This window comes from Sceloporus occidentalis, unplaced genomic scaffold, assembly GCF_023333645.1.
Source record: "Sceloporus occidentalis isolate IW3139 unplaced genomic scaffold, rSceOcc1.0.p SCAF_1, whole genome shotgun sequence".
NCBI lineage: Eukaryota > Metazoa > Chordata > Lepidosauria > Squamata > Phrynosomatidae > Sceloporus > Sceloporus occidentalis.
The window spans coordinates 131,548,204-131,559,913 of NW_028316981.1; the positions used below are offsets into that span (position 1 = coordinate 131,548,204).

An 11,710-nucleotide genomic window follows, 5' to 3' on the forward strand; every position below is an offset into this window, starting at 1 on the left:
TTGTTGTGCTCAAGTGAGAAACTGCATGTGTAGGAGAAATTAAATTTAAGTTGTGAGTTCTTGTACCTTGTGACACAACACAATAGTGAAAAAGACTCTGACCCAAACAAGAATCACAGTCAGAGAGAAAAGATCAGAAATGAAACGATGCCCTGCAAAGACCTTCCCAGTTCCTTCCTTCCAGCACATTCATTAGGGTCTTTTTTGACCTCCCTATTCTGTGTCTTTGGACTTTTGTAATTGGATGGCAGCTGTTAAAACGTGTGTGTTACTGCAAGATGAACTCTTCCTTGTGCCAGGCAAGAATCAGCCAGTGCTACTACAAGCAAATGATACAACAGCTCTTTTGTTATGCTCAAATCCTAGCAGATATGAAAGGGCTCAGTGTGTTTACATCCCTCCCCTCTCTCCTTGCTCTGTCTTTGGACTGTTTTCTGTCTCTGTGGTGGCCTTGCTAGGCTGCCGGACAATAGGACATTTTGCCCACACTCCTCCTGAATTCTATGTTCATGAGCCCTGTAAGCCCTCTCTTCATCCCTCAAGAGTTCATTCAGGTAATGGCACAGAGTTAATTAAAGGAATTCAGGCTCTCTGAACCCTTTGGTCTCTAGGCCACTGTGGAAACGACTGCCATCTGTTCTCTGCTTGCTGTTTGTTGGGTTTGACACATGCTAATACTGTCTTCCTAATTCTTCTTGGTTATCAGTCACAGACTGATTATCACCTCCTCCTCCTGATTATCAGTTCCTAGAACCCTGTGAGAAGAAATGCTCTACGTCTAAACAAACAAATAAGATTGCAAGTCTAAAATACATAGTCTCCTACACCACTATATGCTCACATTTTGATAACTGGTGAGAAATTATGCAGACTTTCAGAGTTACATATGTGGATCAACATACAGGTTGTATGTCCTGTGAAATCTAGAAAGTGGCATGTGTTAACATCAACAAATTGGACCTATGAGAAATCCAGCATTTTGGCCAGCACTTGCAGAAACGGTATAGGTATTAAGTGCCTATTAGAGCCAAACTGGATGTGATTGTTATGTACCAACAATTTTTTCTTCTAGATTTTTAAAAATGTTGCAGGGTATAGGGCTCTGATTTGAACTGTTAGGGGGCTGGTGAGCAAAGTTTAGCACTCTCCGCTTGCCAGGTTTTTTTTAATACACACACACACACACACACACTAAATTGATACAAGAATACAAAAATCTAAACATCAGAATATAACAATGGTACCGGGACTTTTTGAGTATCCAAACAAAACAAAACAGTCTTTTCTTCAGAATTTACCCCCAGAGTTCAACTATTTTCTCCATTTTTTCTTGTGTTGTTGAATTGAGTCTCCTTTATCCATCATTGACAGTGTATCCATCATTGCAAATTCTTGAACTTTAATAAACCATTCCTCCACTGTAGGACCTTCCTTACACTTCCAGTGGCATGTGTATACTGTTTGTGCCACAGTTATCAGATAAATTAATATGTTAATTTTTTCCCCAATCAAATTTAAACTTAAATCTTCCATTATATTGAGTAATCATAATTCTGGGGTAAATGGTAACTTACAATCCAGTTTCTTTTCTATCACTCTAGCAATTTTTCTCCCCCCCCCCTTTTTTTTTTTTTTTTGCAGCTTTGCATTTCCACCATATGTGGAACATTGTGCCTGTCTTTTTGTTACATTTCCAACATTTGTTCTCTTTTGATCTTGTAATTTTTGCTAATTTGGCAGGAGTTAGATACCACCTATAAAAGATTTTAAGATAATTTTATTTTAAATTATTACATTTTGAGTATTTATGTGTAAGTATCCAGGATTTTTCCCAATAAGCTAGTGGTATCGTTCTTTTAAAATCTTGTATCCAGTTTACCATATTGGTTTTTATAACTTCTTCTTCCAATTCTGTATCTAACAATACTTTATATAATTTTGATATCATCCCTTTTGCACCACCTGTCATTATCTTATCTAATGTTTTTACTTCTTTCTCTATTCCATATTGAGTTATGCCTTTTTAAAAGTCTTCTGTTAATTGTAAATATACAAACCATGGGATGTTTTTCCCCTCTTTCTTTAAGTCTTGTATTGATTTTAGTCGTATTTCTTCTTTCTTACTGACTAAAAGATCCTCATATTTTAGCCATATCCCCTTTGTTAAATTCTCCTTACTACTCAAAGCTTCCTGAGATGAAAACCATATAGGTAATTTATTATAAAAATGTCTTTTATAGTTGTTCCACACTCTATAAAGGGGCTTTCTGATATAATGATCCTTAAATTCTTTTGATCCTTTTACATCTTCGTAGCAAAGATATGCATGCCATCCCTTGGATAAATCATAACCTTCTAAATCAAGTAGTCTTTTTTCTGATAAATTGACCCAATCTTTCACCCAGGATAATGCACAAGTGTAAAAATAAACTTCTAAATTGGGAAACTCCAGTCCTCCTCTTTCTTTACGGTCATACATAGCTTTTAGTTTTATACATGGTTTTTTCCCCCTGCCATATATACTTAAGAATGTCTTTCTTCCATAAATTAAATGGTTGTTTGTTTAACAAGATTGGCAAATTTTGAAATAAAAACATCATTCTTGGCAAAACATTCATCTGTATAGCCGCAATTCTACCTAACAGTGATAGGTGTTTATTCCATTTTTAAGGATCTTCTTTTATTGCTTTCCATACTTTAATATAGTTATTATTGTAGAGATCTGCATTTTCTTTTGTAATTATTATACCTAAGTATTTAGTTTTGCTAATTATTTTTATGTCTGTCTTTTTTTCCAAATTTTCCTTTTCTTGTCCTGATATTTTTTTAGTTAGAATTCCGCTTTTGTTGTTGTTTACTGTATATCCTGTCAAATTTCAAAATTGATCTAATATTTCTTGCAATCTTTCAATACTCTTGCTTGGGTTTTCAAAAAAAAAAAATAACTAAATCATCTGCGTACGCCCGAACCTTATAGGTCTGGTTATTAATTTTTACCCCTTGCACTAATTTATCTTTTCTTATTTTTCTAATTAACATTTCTATCAAAATAATAAATATCAGGGCGGATAGGGGGCAGCCTTGCCGAGTCCCTTTTTTTATTATACAAGGTCTTGTTCTCTCTCCATTGACTAAAATTTGCGTGTTTTGGTTTCTGTACATCATTTGTATCCTGTTTGCAAATTTCCCCTCTAGAACAATTTCTTCCAACGCTATATTCATAAAGTTCCAGTTTATCTTATCGAAGGCCTTTTCTAGATCCAAAAAGACCACCCCCAATTTGCAGTTATTATTCTTTTTACAAACATCTAATATATTCAGAACTGTTCTAATATTATCTGTCAGGTTCCTACCCATCCTCTTGCCAGTTTTCTGACTGTTCCCAAAATTGCTATATGCTATTAAAAGATAAAAAGAAGTAAAGTATGGATCAGTTTATATAATCCATTATTGGATCTCTTATATTCAGTTTATCCCTTAGACATTCACCTTCATGTATCATCTTTCTCAAGGTGATAACACATAGTATTGCAAATGGGTTATCTGGCATGTCTTGCTGCAGTTGCATTTTTTCCTTTGCAAAATACTGAATGCTTGTCCCAGTTTGTTTAGGAAGGGCCTCTGGAGGAAAAGTTAATATATTTATAGAACATTGAGTGGGAGGAGGATTGAAATATAAGCATGGGTAGAACAATGGGAGTGGGTCTGTTAGAAAGACAGGAAACTAGGGAATGAAGTTGCTCCTCATCTATCCACTAAAAGCCTCACAGAATGCAGGACTATTTTCTAAACCTTTAGCAGAAAATACCTAGCTGCTTCACAGAGCACAGAAAAGTTACTTTTTTGGATGACACCTCTCAACTTTGCTGGCTGGGGAATTCTGAGCACAGCAATCTAAAAAAAATCAATCTTGCTGCTTTTTTCACCCCTTGTGCCTGTCATTTAACACAGCCAAAGCTGCAGGGCTGTCCAGAAAAGCACAATGCATATTCCTCACCAAATGTTCTGCTTGAGACATGGCAGAGATTCACAAAAGGTAAACAGTATTTGCACACCCATACAATGCATTTCTTAAAATAACCTCTGAATGAACCTCTGATTACTTCAATAGAGGGGCTTAAGATGTGAAGATGTTTGGCAAAAGTAAGAAAAATGTCAGTTTGATTTAGAGGATACAAAAGGAGAGTTAATCAGTAGGAGGAAGTACAAGTGAGAGAAAGAGAGAGAAAGAGAAAGAAAGAGATTGAGATAAAGGTTATAATGACCCAGGAAAATGTTTCTGAAGAAATGAATCAGAAGGAGGAATTTGGAGGAGGGGATTGAGACATAAGAGTCATAGTGGTGTAGTGGTTTGAGCACTGGACTGTGACGCTGTAGACCAGGGTTCGAATCTCTTCACAGCCATGGAAACCCACTGGGTAACCTTGGGCATGTCACACTCTTAACAGCCTCAGAAAAAGGCAAAGGCAAACCCCCTGAACAAATCTTGCCAAGAAAACTTTTAACAACATCACCTCAAGGTTGCCAAGTAGGAAATGATATGAAGGCACACAACAACAAATTGAGAGATATGGAAAAGAAGATTGCTCCAGCTGCAGTGCAGAAGACATGAAGGCAGAAAAGTAGAAGAGAGCAATGGGAGCAAGTAGCAGAGAATAAGAATGAGAAACATTTTCTGTTTCAAAGTAAAATCTGACAACCTGCAAGACAATAGACATTGTGGAGCCCTGTGTTAGACTGCACTGATGGTATAACAATAGGATTATTTAATGATACTAAATCTTTAGAGACACTCTTCACATCCAAAATGTTTTGTCTGATTGTAGTACAAATTCAGGCCTTACCTAAAAAATATTAAGGAGAAGCTAGAACGGGCATAAGGAACATACAGGAAATGAAAATACAGGAAATGAAACACAACAGGGATTTCCAGATAAAAGACAGATGCTATTTGTACATGACTGAGGCAAAAGCCTCCAGGTTTACTCTGTGGCTAGACAGGGAGTGTTCCTGTTCAAGACTGACTGATGGCACCACCAATGTGCTTGCTGCTTTAGAGAAAAGACGAAAAGAGGCATCTCTGCCCTGATGACCTTGTAATTTAAAATTTGACACAGGGAAGTAATAAATGAAGGTAATAAAGATAGAAGCAAAAATGACAGGAAAATACATGCATTCATTTACAAGTACAGATGCTTCATCTTTGTATCTATATACTTTCTTTCCTAAACATTAATATTCTGGAAATGTCCCACCTTTCAAATAGAACTATTCTGAATAGACCTACAAGGAATACTTTCTGAGCCATTACTGCCCTGTCCATCCCATGCCAACCATCATTTGCACATATTTTGAAGCAGACACATCACTATGCTGCTAACTCAAAATTCCAGATCTTGCTGGCTTCAGATGCACAGAAGTCCTCCTCCAAAGGTCTAACCACTACACAAGACAGAATTGGGGACACGCTTATCAAATTTTTAGATGACACCAAATTAGGTGGAGTGGCTAATACCCCAGAGGAGAGGATCAACATTCAAAATGACCTTAATAGATTAGAAAGCTGGACCAATGCTAACAAAATGAATTTCAACAGGGAGAAATGTAAGGTATTGCACTTAGGCAGAAAAAATGAAATGCAGAGATATAGGATGAGGGACACCTGGCTTAACAAGAGGACAAATGAAAGGGATCTAAGGGTCCTAGTAGACCACAAGTTGAACATGAGTCAACAGTATGATGTGGCAGCTAAAAAAGCCAGTTCTAGACTGCACCAATAGAAGTATAGTGTCTAGATCAAGAGAAGTTATAGTGCCACTCTATTCTGCTTTGGTCAGGCCTCACCTGAAATACTGTGTCCAATTCTGGGCACCACAATTCAAAAAAGATGTGGACAAGCTGGAGTGTGTCCACAGGAGGGCCACCAAAATGGTGAAAGATCTGGAAACCATGCCTTATGAGGAGAGACTTAGGGAGCTGGGTATGTTCAGCCTAGAGAAGAGAAGGTTAAGAGGTGTTATGACAGTCCTGTTTAAGTATTTGAAGGGATGTCATATTGAGGATGGAGTAAGCTTGTTTTCTGCTGCTCTAGAGAATAGGACCCGAAGCAAAGGATGCAAGCTACAAGAAAAGAGATTTCACCTAAACATTAGGAGGAACTTCCTGATAGTAAGAGCTGTTCGACAGTGGAACACACTCCCTCAAAGAGTGGTGGGGTCTCCTTCTTTGGAGGTTTTTAAACAGAGGCTGGATGGCCATCTGTCAGAGTGCTTTGATTGTGAGTTCCTACATGGCAGAATGGGGTTGGACTGGATGGCCCTTGTGATTCTGTAATTCTATGATTCTTTGCAGATAGAGAAACCTGTAATGGGAGTTAATCAGAGATATTCTGTCATCCTATTCCAAATAGAACTGGATCAACATCTATGGGACAATTACCCTGCATTGCCTTCATTAGAAGCACTGAGGAGATAGCATAGTTCAGTCATTTAGGCTGGCAGTCTTGGAAGCAAGTAATGAACGCTTTGTGCCATTGAAAAGACATTCATCCGTTAAGGCTGGCCTGGGATGGAGTCAGGGCATGGTGTCTACATGACACACAGCCCAACTCCACCCCCAGGTTGGAGGCACATACTACTCCACACAGTGCAACATCACAGCGCTCCTCTGGCGCTGCGTCCACACCAAAGGAATACCTTAAAGCTGCAGCGCCATGGCTATCATGCTTTTTCCAGGAAGCAAAAAGGAGCCACTTTTTGCGACTCCTTTTTGCACCCTGGAAAGGCCAGATTGGGGCTGCAGCATGCTCCTATCTGAAGCAGATGAAGGCAGCTGCAGGCCTCCCTTTAGGGGTGTTTTGCACAGCCCCAAAATCTCTACCTACTGTTTCCATTGTTGCAGCGGGTCTACAAAAGAGTCTGCCAGGTTTACTATCTTATTTAAAGCCTTTGCAGTCTTTTCATCCACTTTTTATTGCCACTCTTTAGTTTGATCTCTTTCATTGGGGGGTGAGGGGAAGAACACCGTGTTTCACGTTTGCCCTCAATTAGGTCCATGCATGGCACTTTTGGCAAAGTCCAGCCCATTTGGAGCATGAATGGGCAAAAAAGTTTTTTACATTGCCAACAATGGGTAGCAGGAAATCTCGACAAAAGGACAATGAGTATGGAACAACTTGCACAAGGTGGGGCACTTCAGAGATAAGCCCCATTCTTTCTGTAGGCACACCAGAAACCCTTGAACACCATATCCCAGAGAGATGGAGCTTGATCTAAAACCCCATTTCCAGAAAGACCAGATTTCTTTGTCAGATACACTGTTTGGCAACCCAGACCACAGCAATGTCCCTCTGAACTGTGTTCCTTTTATAATCTCTTTCATTTGTTCCCTCCATTAAGTATATTCCTATGATTAATTTACCTATCTAAGGGTGCATCTCCATGGTAGAAATAATGCAGCTTGACACCACTTTAACTGCCCTGGCTTCATCTTACAGAAGTTTGGGTTCTGTCATTTTGTGAGGCACCTGCACTCTTGACCAGAGAAGGCTGAAGACCTCGTCAAACTACAAACCCTGGAATTCCATACGCTGGAGCTACAACACTTAAAGAGGTGTCAAACTGCATTATTTCCACATATAGATGCATCCATAAATGAAGTGAAAGGATATATGTTCACTGTGTGGGGTGTTGCTTACTGTCAAGTTATTTCCGACTTATGGTGACCCTAAGGGTTTTCTTGGCAAATTTCTTCAAAAGAGATTCACCATTGCCATCTGCTGAGAGACTGTGACTTGCCTGAGGTCACCCAGTGGGTTTCCATGGCTGAGTGGGGATCACTACAGGATAATTTTTCAGAGGTGCTGGTGAAAGTGGAGGTGTGTAGAATCTTATAAGAAGGACACACTACTGTTTGTAGCTACTTCTGACCTAGCAGTTACTGTGCAGAGGGAGTGCCTGCTTGAGAAATGGATTCCATTTACAGAGACAGGTGTGGCAATTCTCTTCCTCCCACACCTGGACTGTTAACCTTCAGTTTGCTCAGATTCTGGCCAATTCCTCAGAAATTCTATTCACTGGCAGAGTGTTAAAATTGTGTTAGTGATGGGTCTCTGTGCTATATTTTATTTTATTTATATGCCACCTCTCTCTTAAACTGAACCCAAGGTGCTCACAAAAAATACTTTAAAAACAATAAAACTTTTAAAACAGAATTAAAAACATTACATCAATCAAGTTTAAAAACTATAAAATCATTAAAATCATGCGAAGCTAAAAGTATAAAACCACGAAAAACATACAAATGCCGGCACCCCAATAAGAGGCCTTCCTAGGTACAAATACATGTTAAAAACCTGCTTGAAAATAAAAGTTTTTGCCTTCTGGGCAAAAGGAGAACAGGGAGGGGTCCAGCCTAGCTTCATGTGGGAGGGAGTTCCAGAGGGTGGGAGCAGCCACTGCGAAGTTTCTCTCTCTCTCTCTCTCTTTCGTGTCCTCAGTAAGTAAGCCTGTGGTACTGGTGGGACCAGAAGAAAACTTTTGCCAAAGATCTTAGGGTTCTGGCAGGTTCATATGGGGAGAGATGGTTTTTCAAATAATCTGGGCCTAAAGGGGGGGGGGGGGGGAGAATGAGCATGGTATAGTGGTTTAAGTGTTGGACTATGAAAATTTTCACACGACATCGTTATATCATTCCTTTATCGTCCCAAAGTGTAGTGGAATCGTCATAACAGATAGATGATTCCAAAAGAGGCTGTTAGTGTTCTTAAAACGTTGATATATCAGAATTCAGCAATAAATGATTACAAAATGATTTCAAAACAGTTGAATTGCTGAAGTCTGATATATCAACGATTTAAGAACACTAACAGCCTCATGTGAAAATCTTCTATGACTCTGAAGAGCAGGGTTCACTTCCTAGATCAGCCATGAAACCCACTGGGTGACCTTGGGCAAGTCACATACTCTCAGCCTGAGGAAGGCAATGGCAAACCTCTTCTGAACAAATCTTGCCAAGAAAACCCCATGATAGGTTTGCCTTAAGTCAGAAACGACCTGAAGGCACACAACAACAACAACAACAACAACAACAACAACAACAAAGCCATCTTGAATTGTGCCTGGAAACAAACTAGTAGCAAATAAAGTTGTCTTTACAAGGGAGTTATATGTTCCCTTTAACTGGCCCCAGTCAGCATTCTGGTTGCAGCATTCTGGACCTGCCAAAATTTCCAAATAATACACTGAATAATGTTCATATCAAAAGCACAAATAAATGAATACAAATGGTGCCCATTTATCCTGTGTGGATACATTGTAATAATTCTTGGGTTGAAGCCACTGTTGTCCATCTCATTAAAAAATAAATGAATAAAACTAATGTTATAATCAAGATTAGTATCTTGTGAATTTTTCCATTTCACTGTTGAAATCCAAAATAGTACCCCAAACTAGATGTGAGTCCACTACCCTATCCAGAATCTCAGAATTTGTGGGCTGGCTCAGTGGGGAGACGAAAGGTATTATGCACATGCTGAGAAGCACTTTTTTTTAATCACCACTTTGCAAGTGCCACAGCTGAACCCTAGCATAAGACAGAAATTATGTGGCTGATTTGAACATCAGTGAATTCTAGCCAGACCTATGAGTTAACATTTTTATGCATTTTGTCTATTTTCTGACGTTTTATCTTGTTATTTCATTTTATTTATAACTCCACCACACTTACTACTTTTTCTGTGGTAGACATTGAGTCTAATCTCACATTCAGTCTCTCTTAAAACCTTCCCATACACATTGGCTGCTTGACTTAATCCTTCTCTCACTCCCCTGCTTTTTCTGAACACACAGTAAAGACAAATCTGAAGTCTGGGCAAATATATGTTTTTTTCAATTAAGCAGCAATTACAGCCGTACAGAGTTTAAACATTCTTGGTCTGACAAGTCAGATCTCTGAAGATAGGTGGTGTGGATATGTGTCGGTAAACCTAAAAGCTGATAAATGTTTAATCTTGTAACAAGACAACCTCCACCTGCCATCTCACAGGAGAAATCCTTTCTTTTCTTCCCTGTGTGTTTAGCAAACTTCTTGCATGACAGGTAGCCTCTCCTATCACCATGCCTGAATGCAATTTACAGATTGAATACCTGCCCACTGGGCAACTATGAAAAGCACAAGACTCTTGCCTGGGACACAGGGAATACTGTACTGTCAAATTGGGCTGTATCAACACTGCAGAATTAATGCAGTTTGATACCACTTTAAATGCCATGGCTCAATGTTATGGAATCCTGGGATCTGTAGTTTGATGAGTGATTTAGCCTTCCCTGTCAGAGAGTTCTGTGTGCCACAACAGATTACAAATTCTAGGATTCCATAGCATGTAGCCGTGGCATTTAAAGCAGTGTCAAGCTGCCTTATATTCTCCCAGGAAAACCTCACTTTTCTCTAGAAGAATCTTTTTTTTTTAAAGTAGAACTAATAGGAACACCCTTCGTGATTTCATAATGTAAGTTGGCATGCATATGTTGCTTCTGTATGCAGGTGTGTGTAGATACAGTACATTTTGTAAAGATTCGCTTCCATGAGGAAGGAAAAACCCATGTCTCGTTCTGCAACATCAAACTGGCTGATCAACAACTCATGCCAGGATCAAGAGAAAACACAACTTTTAGAAAACACAACATGTGTGTGTGTGTGCACGCGCACACACACACACACTAACCTGATCTTCCTGGTGTCATACCTGCACAAGAATCCCTACCCCCCCCCCCCCCCCATGTCACTTCTGGTTAAGTAAAAATTAACAGCCAAGCTTAGTGGCCAAGAGCAGATATTAATTAATTCCACAAACCTCATTAGTTTTGGGTCCGAGTCAAAAGTCCAGATTCTGTGCCACAAATCCAGAGAATTGGCACCCGTGCACCAAGCCAAGAAATTCCTCCAGTTGGGTAAAGGAGAAAAACTTCAGGGCTTGCTGTTTCCTGGCTTTCCCCTCCCCTTGATCTCCCCCCTACTGTGTCCCCATCCCTGAGAAAGAAAAATCCTGCTTTATTTTAGAAGCCAAGTGTTGAAATCCTCAGGAAGGAAGGAAGGAAAAGCTGGTGAATGTGACATACCTCTGCAGACTGCAGTGCTTCTGGTTACTGCTCAGTTGTTGCCTTCCACCTTTCCTGCTTCTTTCTTTCTTTCTTTCAACTGTTGCTGCTTCTCTTTTAGAGCTCCCTCTGGCTATCTTCTTCCACACAGGGCATATGGAGAAGTTGTGCCAGGCAAATAGCACCCAGGCAAGCAAAAAGTGGGCAGAGACAGTTTTATTTCATCCCAGGTGTGTGTATGTGAAAGGGGCTATCTGTGACTCAGGTTTGTCTGGCATTCCTGTGAGTTATGCACACCTGTATGGGCAAGAACAGCCTGGGCAGCCAAGCCTATACTCCCTTCTTCCCAAACATGTTGAAAAGAAACAACAAAAAAACCACCTCCCACCCACAGGAAGAAAAAAAGGCTTGACGTTAGGAGTTGAGGCAGAGCCCAACCCAGCTGTACTTTAGCAACTAACGATTTTCAAAAGGGATTATTTGGAAGCCAGGGAAGGAAAGCAAATCTGGTTTGCCTTTCAGTTGCCACAGCATGAATCCTTCCAGTTTGCCAGTATGCAAAGGGATCTTGTAGCACCTTTGAAACTAACTGTGCAGAAGTGTATAAGATTTGG

The 11,710-nt window shown here is 39.7% G+C and overlaps 1 protein-coding gene across 1 annotated transcript in view; it reads right to left on the minus strand.

Annotated features, from left to right (window-relative positions):
• ITGB4 (integrin subunit beta 4) overlaps window positions 1-11,315 on the minus strand; it is an 85,118-nt gene extending 73,803 nt beyond the window's left edge. The window contains exon 1 of the mRNA XM_089536069.1: window positions 11,118-11,315. The gene's annotated coding sequence lies outside the window, so the exon portion shown is untranslated. The remainder of the gene's footprint in view (window positions 1-11,117) is intronic.
• Window positions 11,316-11,710: the final 395 nt, after the last annotated feature.